Source organism: Triticum dicoccoides, chromosome 5B (genome assembly GCF_002162155.2).
Source record: "Triticum dicoccoides isolate Atlit2015 ecotype Zavitan chromosome 5B, WEW_v2.0, whole genome shotgun sequence".
NCBI classification, from domain to species: domain Eukaryota; kingdom Viridiplantae; phylum Streptophyta; class Magnoliopsida; order Poales; family Poaceae; genus Triticum; species Triticum dicoccoides.
The window spans coordinates 703,557,195-703,567,383 of record NC_041389.1 but is presented as its reverse complement, the minus strand read 5'-3'; positions in this window follow the sequence as shown (position 1 = coordinate 703,567,383).

Below are 10,189 nucleotides of genomic sequence, written 5' to 3'. Positions count from 1 at the left end.
AGGAATCCATGCGTCAGTGTTTCAGGTGCTGGGGTTTTTGTTTTTTTTGAAGGGGGGGGGGGGTTAGGGGGTTTCGGGGGGTTAATTTAGGTGTTTCATATATTGTGTTAGCTAGCTAATTAATAGAGAGAAGTGTCCTCTCTTATCTCCGTGCTTGGTCGACGGTATGTACTATACGTATAGAGAGGACTAGACACGCTAGCTAGCTAGTAAGAAAATGAAGGAAACAGAAGATCGTCATGAACATATGCATATAGAGAGAAGTGATATCGACCATCTCTCCTTCTCTGAGAGATTGGTCGAACAACAAGTTTTCGTATATCTATCCGACGCTACGTACTGGCTACATATATACAATATATACAATATAATCATCTCTTACAATATAATCTCCTAATTCCAAATGAACTCAGGGTCCACATGGTATTCTCAGTCTTTAGCGATCACGTGGTCAAGAAAGAATGCCGCCAATTCCTCTTGAATTCCTCGCATACGATCTGGTGGTAGGAGTTCATCCCGCATCCGAAATATCTAATTTGAAGAAGGGGGTTAATACATATATATGAATAAATGAAATTGAACACAAAATGATGGCAATAAAATAAAATTGTGAATATTATTATTTACGCACTTCATGTTGTTTGTCAGAGTAGCCCCGCTCAGAGGTTGTGTGGCGGATGGACACACAAATGTAGTATCCACAGTAATCATTCCCTTATTCCTGCCACAACCACTTTACAAGAAATAGAGGTCAATCAAACTGATAATTAGCAAGCATGCTAAATGGTATTGATGAAACTAGCACTTGAATCACCAGGAGATGCGTGGAACATGCTACTATAGTACTTACTTTCGGGTGTCTAAATTACAGCTTCTTCGGCAGTCCCGGAGTTTTTGAGGTGAATTTTTTCCAAACCCTGCCAGCAGACAAAGAAAACAATTACTTGATATCAGGAAATGAACAAAAAGTTGCCGATATGGTGCGATAATGATCGATTTAACTTACTTCTCTAGTATTTCAGTCATGTCCGCATACTCTGTGGGATCATTTCGTCTCGAGTCTAAGACGGTTACTAGTCCCTGCTCAAGCTTAATCTGTAGGAGAATATAGTGGAACTTGCGCACGCATGCATAACTCATCAATTACATTACTACTATAACCTCGACTAATAAGGGAAACCGAATATGCGGAAGATAGTAACACTCACTTCAATTCGTAAGGGAAGAGTATTATAGCTTTGTTTTGATTTACTACAAATGATTTTAGCAGCTTGGCCTCGGTTTCTTTGGCCTGAGATTTAACCATATATGCATCTATGAGATTTGTGTTAATGAACCCAATATCACCAACTTGTCGTTTCTTCAATTCGGCAATCTTCAATCTGCATAATATAGTGAAGATAATTAAAAATACATGCAATGAAAGAGCTGACCTATATATAGAGACTTAATGACAGAAGTAGTACTGTACTTACAGGCAGTAGCAAGTGATCATTAATTTATCGAGGGCCTTTAGATTGAAAAACGCGAAGAACTCCTCAAATGGAACATTCAACAGTCCAATTCCAACGAGGTCATGCTCCCCTCTGACCATCAGCGTCAAAATATTGCTCCCCTCACACTCTCTGCAGGTTTTCATGTACCAATCATGGAATCTTCGCATCATCGTTGGTAGAGAACTTTCATCTTTGACGAGAGGCTTCCCGTACACGTATTTGTGTTCGTCCACCTCCAACAAATCATAATGTGCTTCGTCGGGCAGGTAATCTTCAGGATTGTTATAACCGGGCACCATCCCGCCCGGAACATTAGCGATGATATCGCTAGACACCTGGAGCGGGGGGAACGATTAATTCGCTTGTTCGCCGAGCTGGGCAACTTTTTTCCCAGCTCGTCATTCTGCTAACCTTTGACCACTGACAATACTTCCCGACCTCTCCGCTTCGATAAATGACTTTGTAAGAATGCGCTCATAGTTGTCTTTCACCCGAGACTTTGGTGGTTTCTTCAAGGCAGCCAAAGTTCGCTTCGCTTTTACCGGATCTATCTTCTCCTCCGGAGGTGGATTTTTCTTTGCTTTGACCCCTTCAAAGAAGTTGGTCACTTCGGCTTGCACGATCTTCGCGTTTTCCTCCTGGCTCCTCTCGTATGGTAACTTCTCTGGAGTCTTCAGAGAAGGACCTTATTTGTATTGCCTGCCTCTGGATGTACTGCTAGACGCCGGAGCAGACAGAGCGGCTGCGGATGTCTTTCCTTTCTTACGAGGCGGAGGAGAAGGACGAAGCGCCGGAGCAGCGGCGGGTCTCTTCCGCCCTTGTTGACGAGGCGGGGAAGGAGGAGGCTGGCTGCTTGGGCACGCCGGCGCAGGCGGAGAAGGAGGCGGAGTGCCGCCACGCGCCGGAGAAGGAGGCTGAGTGCCCTGATCACTTGTCGGAGGAGGCGGAGGAGGAGGCAGAGTGCCCTGACTTGCCGGAGGAGGAGGAGGAGGAGGAGGCGTCCAGTTCGGAAGGTTGATGAGCTCTTTCCGCCATAGGCATGGAGTCTTCAGAGAAGAATCCAGCCAAATCTCCCCTTCACCCGTAGGGTGGTCAAGCTGAAGGTCCTCAAATCCGTCCGTTATTTGATCCACCATCACCTAGCATATCCTTCTGGAATCGGCTGGCCGTGGTATGTTGAGCCAGGTTCATTAGGTATAACAGAGCCAACAGCCGCCTTGACTTTCAATGCCATCCATCGCGTCATAAGGTGGCAATGTTGAGACTCCGTGAGAGCATCCACGGGGTAGGTAGCAGGAGTTGTGAAGACAGGCTCCAGCTGCTGAGTCTGCTCGGTGGAAGCCATGCTGCTTCTCCGCTGAGATGGCGGGGTATCTTCAGGGGAAGCTTCGGTAGGTCGTTTGTTGCGATCTGCTTCTCGTTGCTCTAGCCCTTGTACCCTTTCGTGCAGCGCCTGCAGTTGGCTATGCTCCACTTTCTTCCTCCTCTCCTGGGTTTTGTAACCCCCTGCGTCCGGAAAGCTAGCCTTCCACAGAATGGAGCCTGGCATGCCTCGTGTCCGTCCAGGGTGCTCAGGATTCCCGATAGCCATTGTGAGCTCGTCATTCTCTCTGTCTTGAACGAACGTCCCTTGCTGCGCTTTCTTGATATACTCCTTAAGCCTCGTGACGGGTATTCGCAGTTGCTCTTCCGTCCAAACGCACTTCCTTGATACAGGATCCAAGGTTCTGCCAACCCCGAAGAACCAAGTCCGGCAACGGTCTGTCCAGTTCAATGTCTCTGGTTCGACCCCTTTAGCAATCAAGTCATTCTCAGCCTTGTCCCACAAAGGTCAGGCTTTGAGGTAACCAGCTGACCCCGTGCGATGGTGATGCTTCTTCTTCGCAGCATTAATCTTGTTTGTCGCTGACATCTTCTTACTCTTTTCCGATGTCTTGTGGGCCACAAATGCGGGCCATTGATCTATGATATTCTCATACTTTCTGATGAATTCTGGTGTCTTTTCTTTGTCGACAAACATTTTCAGCTCATTCTTCCACCTCCTGAATAGTTCTGCCATCTTCTTAAGAGCATGAGACTTGATCAATTTCTCTTTAACTGGCTTCTCCGGATCCTCCTCTGGAGCTAGGGTGAAATTTTCCTTAAGCGTTGTCCAAAGATCTTCTTTCTGCATATCAGAGACATAAGACACCTCAGGGTCTTCCTTCTTAGGCGTTAACCATTGCTGGATACTGATCGGAATCTTGTCCCTCACAAGGACCCCGCACTGAGCACGAAATGCATCCTTTGTCCGGATGGGTTCAATCAGCTAGCCGTCGCGCGTGATTGCTGTGATCTCAAACCTTTCATCCGAGCGCAACTTTTTCTTCGGGCCTCGTTTCTTTACCGAAGTTGAGCTCGATCCGGAGGGCTAGAGAAAAGAAGAAAGACGAGAGTTAATTAATATGTGTACATATGAAAACAATGAATGCATCAATTAACTAGTCAGCACGGGCTTAACTAATATATATATACCTGGCCGGACTCAGTTCGGTCACCGGAGCCGTCATCACGGTCTCCTTCTTGTACCTCCATTGGGTCACCGGAGCCATCATGAACATAGCCCTCTTCTTGTATCGGCATTGATGGGTCACCGGAGCCATCATAATCATAGCCTTCTTCACTACCCCGTCCTTCCTGACCATCGGTGTCGTTGAGAAACGATGCAACGACATCACTTCCTTGTGCGATTATGTCCGCCAACATCGCTTCTGTTGCTTCATCTCGGGGGTGCTCCATAGTTTCTGCAAATATTTACAACATGTCAATTATTATTCAAACATGACAGATGGATATATATTAGTGGAAAACGTAGAACTAGCTAGCTACTCACAATAAGGAATCATATTAGTGGTCTTGACGCTACTTCTCTAGGGTTTGGGGTGGCCTCGACAACGCTTCAAGGGTTTGGGGTGGCCTCGACACAACACTTCAAGTGTTTGGGGTGGCCTCGACGACAACACTCTTTTAACTTGGTAAATTTGGGTGGCCTCGAGAGAGTTTGTCGGATAGGGGCATGGCAGGAGGGGGTAGGAGACCAACATCGTTTTTTCTCTATGGTTTGGGTGTCCTCGAGAGTTCTGGTCGAAACAAGAAGAAAAAAAGAGGAGAAGAAGAAGGAATAGAGGAGTAGAAGAAAAAAGTCTTCCACTCCTCTCTTCCTTCTTCTTCTCCTCGTTTTTCTTCTTCTTCCTCTTCTTATTTTTTTCCGACGTCCCCCCTCATGTAAATGCGGTGGAAATACTTTATGAAAATGCGGTGGTGGCCGAGCCGGGCGGTTTTCTTTTCCTTCTTCGTTTTTTCCTTCATTTTTTCTTATATGTTTGTTTTCTTTTTCACTCTACATTTTCCTAATCATATAAATTAACTACACATATAAATAATCTATATATATATGAACATATTTTTATGAATTAATATAATTACACATCTGAAATTTTCCTAATCTTAATACTAAACTAAACTAAAATAATATATATATATATATATATATGAACATATACATAAATTGACAAAAGAATACATAAATTGACAAAAAAATACATTTATGACAAAAAAATACTATGAACATGTACACACATATATACACATACAAACACATATACACAAAAAAAATACAAAAAACGCTATGAAAAATGCATGGCAGGGGCGGCGGGGCGGCGCGCGGCGCCAGCGTAGGGCAGGGGCGGCGGTGCGGCGGCCACGCAGGGCAGGGCGGCGCGCGGCGGCTGTGCAGGGCAGGGGCGGCGGCGCGGCGGCCGTGCAGGGCAAGGGCGCAGGGGCGCGAGACGGGAGGGGCGTGGGAGCAGGCTGTGCTCACAGGACGCGGCGGCGACGGTGAAGGCGAGCAGCCTGACGACGTCGGTGGCGGCGACGACGACGAAGGCGAGCAGCCTGACGACATCACTGGCGGCGGCGACGGCAAGGTGGAGCAGGGGCGTCGGGCAGCAACGGTGACGAGGAGGAGCAGTGGGCGTTGGGGGAGAAGTGGGGGATTTGGTCGAAACTGCTAAGTGCTCCTTATATAGCAAAGCCTTTAGTCCCGGTTGGTGGCACCAACCGGGACTAATGCACCCCTCTAGTCCCGGTTGTTGCCACCAACCGGGACCAAAGGCCTCTTTTCAGTAGCCCAAAGGGCGGGAAGCAGATGACTTTGGTCCCTGTTGATGGCACCAACCGGGACTAAAGGGTGGGCATTGGTATCGGTTGGTGCCACGAACCGGTACCAATGCACCCCCTTTAGTTCCGGTTGGTGCCATCAACCGGGACCAAAGGCCCTTGCGCTGCCTGCGTCGCGACCAAAGTTTAATTAGTCCCACCTCGCTAGTTGAGAGGGGCGCGCAATGGTTTATAAGCCCCATTGCCGCACCCCTCTCGAGATCCTCTCCACTACAGGCTTACGGGCCTACTTGCTACTTGTTGGGCTTTCTGGGCATACCGCGGGCCTGAATCCTAGCCCATGGATGGGTTTCTAGTCGTATTCAGGCCGTGGTGGCCCAGTTGGTGGCAAATTATTTTATTTTTTCCAGTTTTTTTGTTCTCCTTTTGCTATTATTTATTTTGTTTTGTTTTACTTACAACAAAATACTTATTTCTTTTATTTTATTTTGTTTGTAATTACTTATTAATTTTATTTTATGATAACTCTTTTTGCTATTAAAGTTTCTAACAAAAAAGTTCTTTATGAAAATCTTTTTTGCTTTTAATGATTTTGAACAGAAAATACTTTGATAATTTTAGTTGCATCAATTTTATATAATTTTAGTTTCAATAATACTAGAGGTTGCTTATAATGTTTTGAACAGAAAATACTTTGATAATTTTAGTTTCATAAATTTTATTTATGTTATTAAACTTTATTTTTTTTATTTTATTTTGTTTCTACTTATCTATTTTATTAAAGTTTATATTATTTTGTTTCAAATTACTTATTTATTTTATTTTATTTTGTTTCTGACTTCATTTGTTATTTTTAATGCATTTACTGATTATTTTGAGCTATAAGACCATGAAATTGAAAAGTATTTGAAATGAACTATGAAAAGGTTCCAAGTTGGCATGGTATCATCATTTCACCCACATAGCATGTGCAAGAAAGTACAGAGGCTTACGGCAAAAACTGGATACACTTCATGTACAAAACGGACAATCTCTTTCGAAGTATCAGGGTTTCATACGGAAACTCGTCTGTTACAAAGGGATTACAATTTTTTTGAACTTATTTGAACTCCCTTGTTTTTCTGTGTTCAAAATGCACCATTCAAAGCCACATCATCAATTTACAACCCTTTCTGACTTCATTTGTTATTTTTAATGCATTTACTGATTATTTTGAGCTATAAGACTATGAAATTGAAAAGCATTTGAAATGAACTCTGAAAAGGTTCCAAGTTGGCATGGTATCATCATTTCACCCACATAGCATGTGCGAGAAAGTAGAGAGGGTTACGGCAAAAACTGGATAGACTTCGTGTACAAAACGGACAATCTCTTTCGAAGTATCAGGTTTTCATACGGAAACTCATCTGTTACAAAGGAATTTCATTTTTTGAACTTATTTGAACTCCATTGTTTTTCTGTGCTCAAAATGCACCATTCAAAGCCACATCATCAATTTACAACCCTTTCTGACTACATTTGTTATTTTTCATGCATTTACTGATTATTTTGAGCTATAAGGCATGAAATTGAAAAGCATTTGAAATGAACTCTGAAAAGGTTCCAAGTTGGCATGGTATCATTATTTCACCCACATAGCATGTCCAAGAAAGTAGAGAGGGTTACGGCAAAAACTGGATACTCTTCGTGTACAAAACAGACAATCTCTTTCGAAGTATCAGGGTTTCATACGGAAACTCGTCTGTTACAAAGGAATTTCTTTTTTTTGAACTTATTTGAACTCCATTATTTTTCTGTGTTCAAAATGCACCATTCAAAGCCACATCATCAATTTATAACCCTTTCTGACTATATTTTTATTTTTCCTGCATTTACTGATTATTTTGAGCTATAAGACCATGAAGTTGAAAAGCATTTGAAATGAACTCTGAAACCAAAGTACATGCATAGTTCTCCAGAGCATTAAAACCAAAGTACATACATAGTTTTCATTGAACAACATATAGCTCTCTAGAGCATCTAATTAAACCATACATTGAAATTATGTAAAACATTTCAATGCAACAACAAATGCGATCATAATCGCAACCAAGGTAACAACTGATCCAAGTGCATAATGTTACCAAGCCTCGGTATGAATGGCATTTTTTCTAATATTTTTAATCTTCAACCGCATTGCATCCATCTTGATCTTGTGATCATCGACGACATCCTCAACATGCAACTCCAATATCATCTTCTCCTCCTCAAATTTTCTTATTTTTTCCTTCAAGTAATTGTTTTCTTCTTCAACTAAATTTAACCTCTCGACAATAGGGTCGGTTGGAATTTCTGGTTCAACAACCTCCTAGATAAATAAAATCTATGTCACATTGGTCGGCATAATTGTCATAAACAATAAATGAACGAAATAGTTATGAAAAGATAATATATACCACATCTGAATCATAGACAGGACGAGGGCCGACGGGGGCGGATACCAAAACCATCGCACTATATAATAACAAGGAATAATAAAAGTAAGAAAATTAGACAAGTATCTATCTGAAGTCAGAATTTTTTTCTTTCAGAAAGAAGATAAGAACAAGAGGCTCACCACGGTGGTGCCGGCGACGAGATCGGCGCGGGCGATCGACGGTGGTGAAGACAGGGCGGGGACGGGGTGTGACGGACCGCTAAATCTAGACAAATCTCATTGAAAATGGAGCTCGGAGGTCGAGTTTCGAGAGGAGAAAGCTTAACTAGTGTGGCCCGGGCATTTCATCGAACACCTCATGTGCATAGGAGGTGAACTAGAGCACCCAAATGCCCTCCCCTCGCCTTCTTGACAAAACAGAGCACTCTGGAGTGCTCTGCCACGGCGGTGGGTATATATAGGCAAGTTATTTTTCCCGGTTCGTGGCATGAACCAGGACTAAAGCACTCCCTTCTGTCCCGGTTCAAGCCACGAACCGGGACCAATGGTTGTGGGCCAGGAGCGAGGACCATTGGTCCCGGTTCATGGCTTGAACCGGGACAAATGGTTCCACACGAACCGGGACCAATGCCCACAAGGCCCCGGCCGGCCCCCTGGGCTCACGAACCGGGTCTAATACCACCCATGGGTCCCGGTTCTTGAAGAATCGGGACTAATGGGCTGGCCAGGGCCGAACGGTAGCCCTGTTTTCTATTAGTGGCACGACTGATGTCCTCGTTTTCCTTGTCGGTCCTCTCATATGGTAACTTTTCTGGAGCCTTAAGAGATGGACCATACTTGAATTGCTTAACTCCTCTGCTTGTACTGCTGGCCGCCGGAGCGGCGGCCTTTCTCTTCCGCCGTTGCCGACGCGGCGGATGATAACTCGCAAGTATACGGGATAGTTGTAGCCTCTTTCGATAAGTAAGAGTGTCGAACCCAACGAGGAGCTAAAGGTAGAACAAATACTCTCTCAAGTCCTATCGGCCACTGATATGACTCTACGCACGCTTGACGTTCGCTTTACCTAGAACAAGTATGAAACTAGAAGTACTTTGTAGGTGTTGTTAGATAGCTTTGCAAGATAAAAAAGAGCAAGTAAATATAAACTAGGGGATGTTTAGCTAAAAAAGCAAGAAAGTAAATATAGCGAGTGTGGAAAAGTGGTGGTAGGAGTTGTGGAATTGTCCCTAGGCAACTGACTACGTTACTAGACCGGTAATCACTATTGCAATTCTATTTGAGGGAGAGGCATAAGCTAACATATCATCCCTTACTTGGAATTCTATGCACTTATGATTGGAACTCTAGCAAGCATCCGCAACTACTAAAGATTCATTAAGGTAAAACCCAACCATAGCATTAAGCATCAAGTCCCCTTTTATCCCATACGCAAACAATCTACTTACTCGGGTTTGTGCTTCTGTCACTCACGCCACCCACCATAAGCAAATCATAAACATATTGCAAACCCTACGACGGGAATCCCTCACGCTTGCGCGACACGGAGGGCACAATAGGACTGCACCAATAATAAAATATGCGACTCAAACCAATCATAGAAATTCATCAATCACCGATAGGACAATGGAAATCTACTCAGCCATCATAGGATGGCAACACATCATTGGATAATAATATGAAGCATAAAACACCATGTTCAAGTAGAGGGTACAGCGGGTTGCGGGAGAGTGGACCGCTGGATATAGAAGGGGGAAGGTGATGGAGATGTTGGTGAAGATGACGCTGGTGTTGGTGAAGATCGCGGTGATGATGATGGCCCCCGGCAGCGCTCCGGCGCCATCGGAAGCAAGGGGGTGAGAGCCCCCCTTCTTCTTCTTCTTCCTTGACCTCCTCCCTAGATGGGACAAGAGTTTCCCCTCTGGTCCTTGGCTCCCATGGCTTGGGAGGGGCGAGAGCTCCTCCGAGATTGGATCTATCTCTCTGTTTCTGCGTTCTCTGATTCTACCCCTTCACGGTTTCCTTTATATCTGGAGATCCGTAACTCCGATTGGGGTGAACCTTTCACCCAGATCTTTCTCATAAAATTAGATTTCTTGCGCCAAAATAAGAGCGTCAA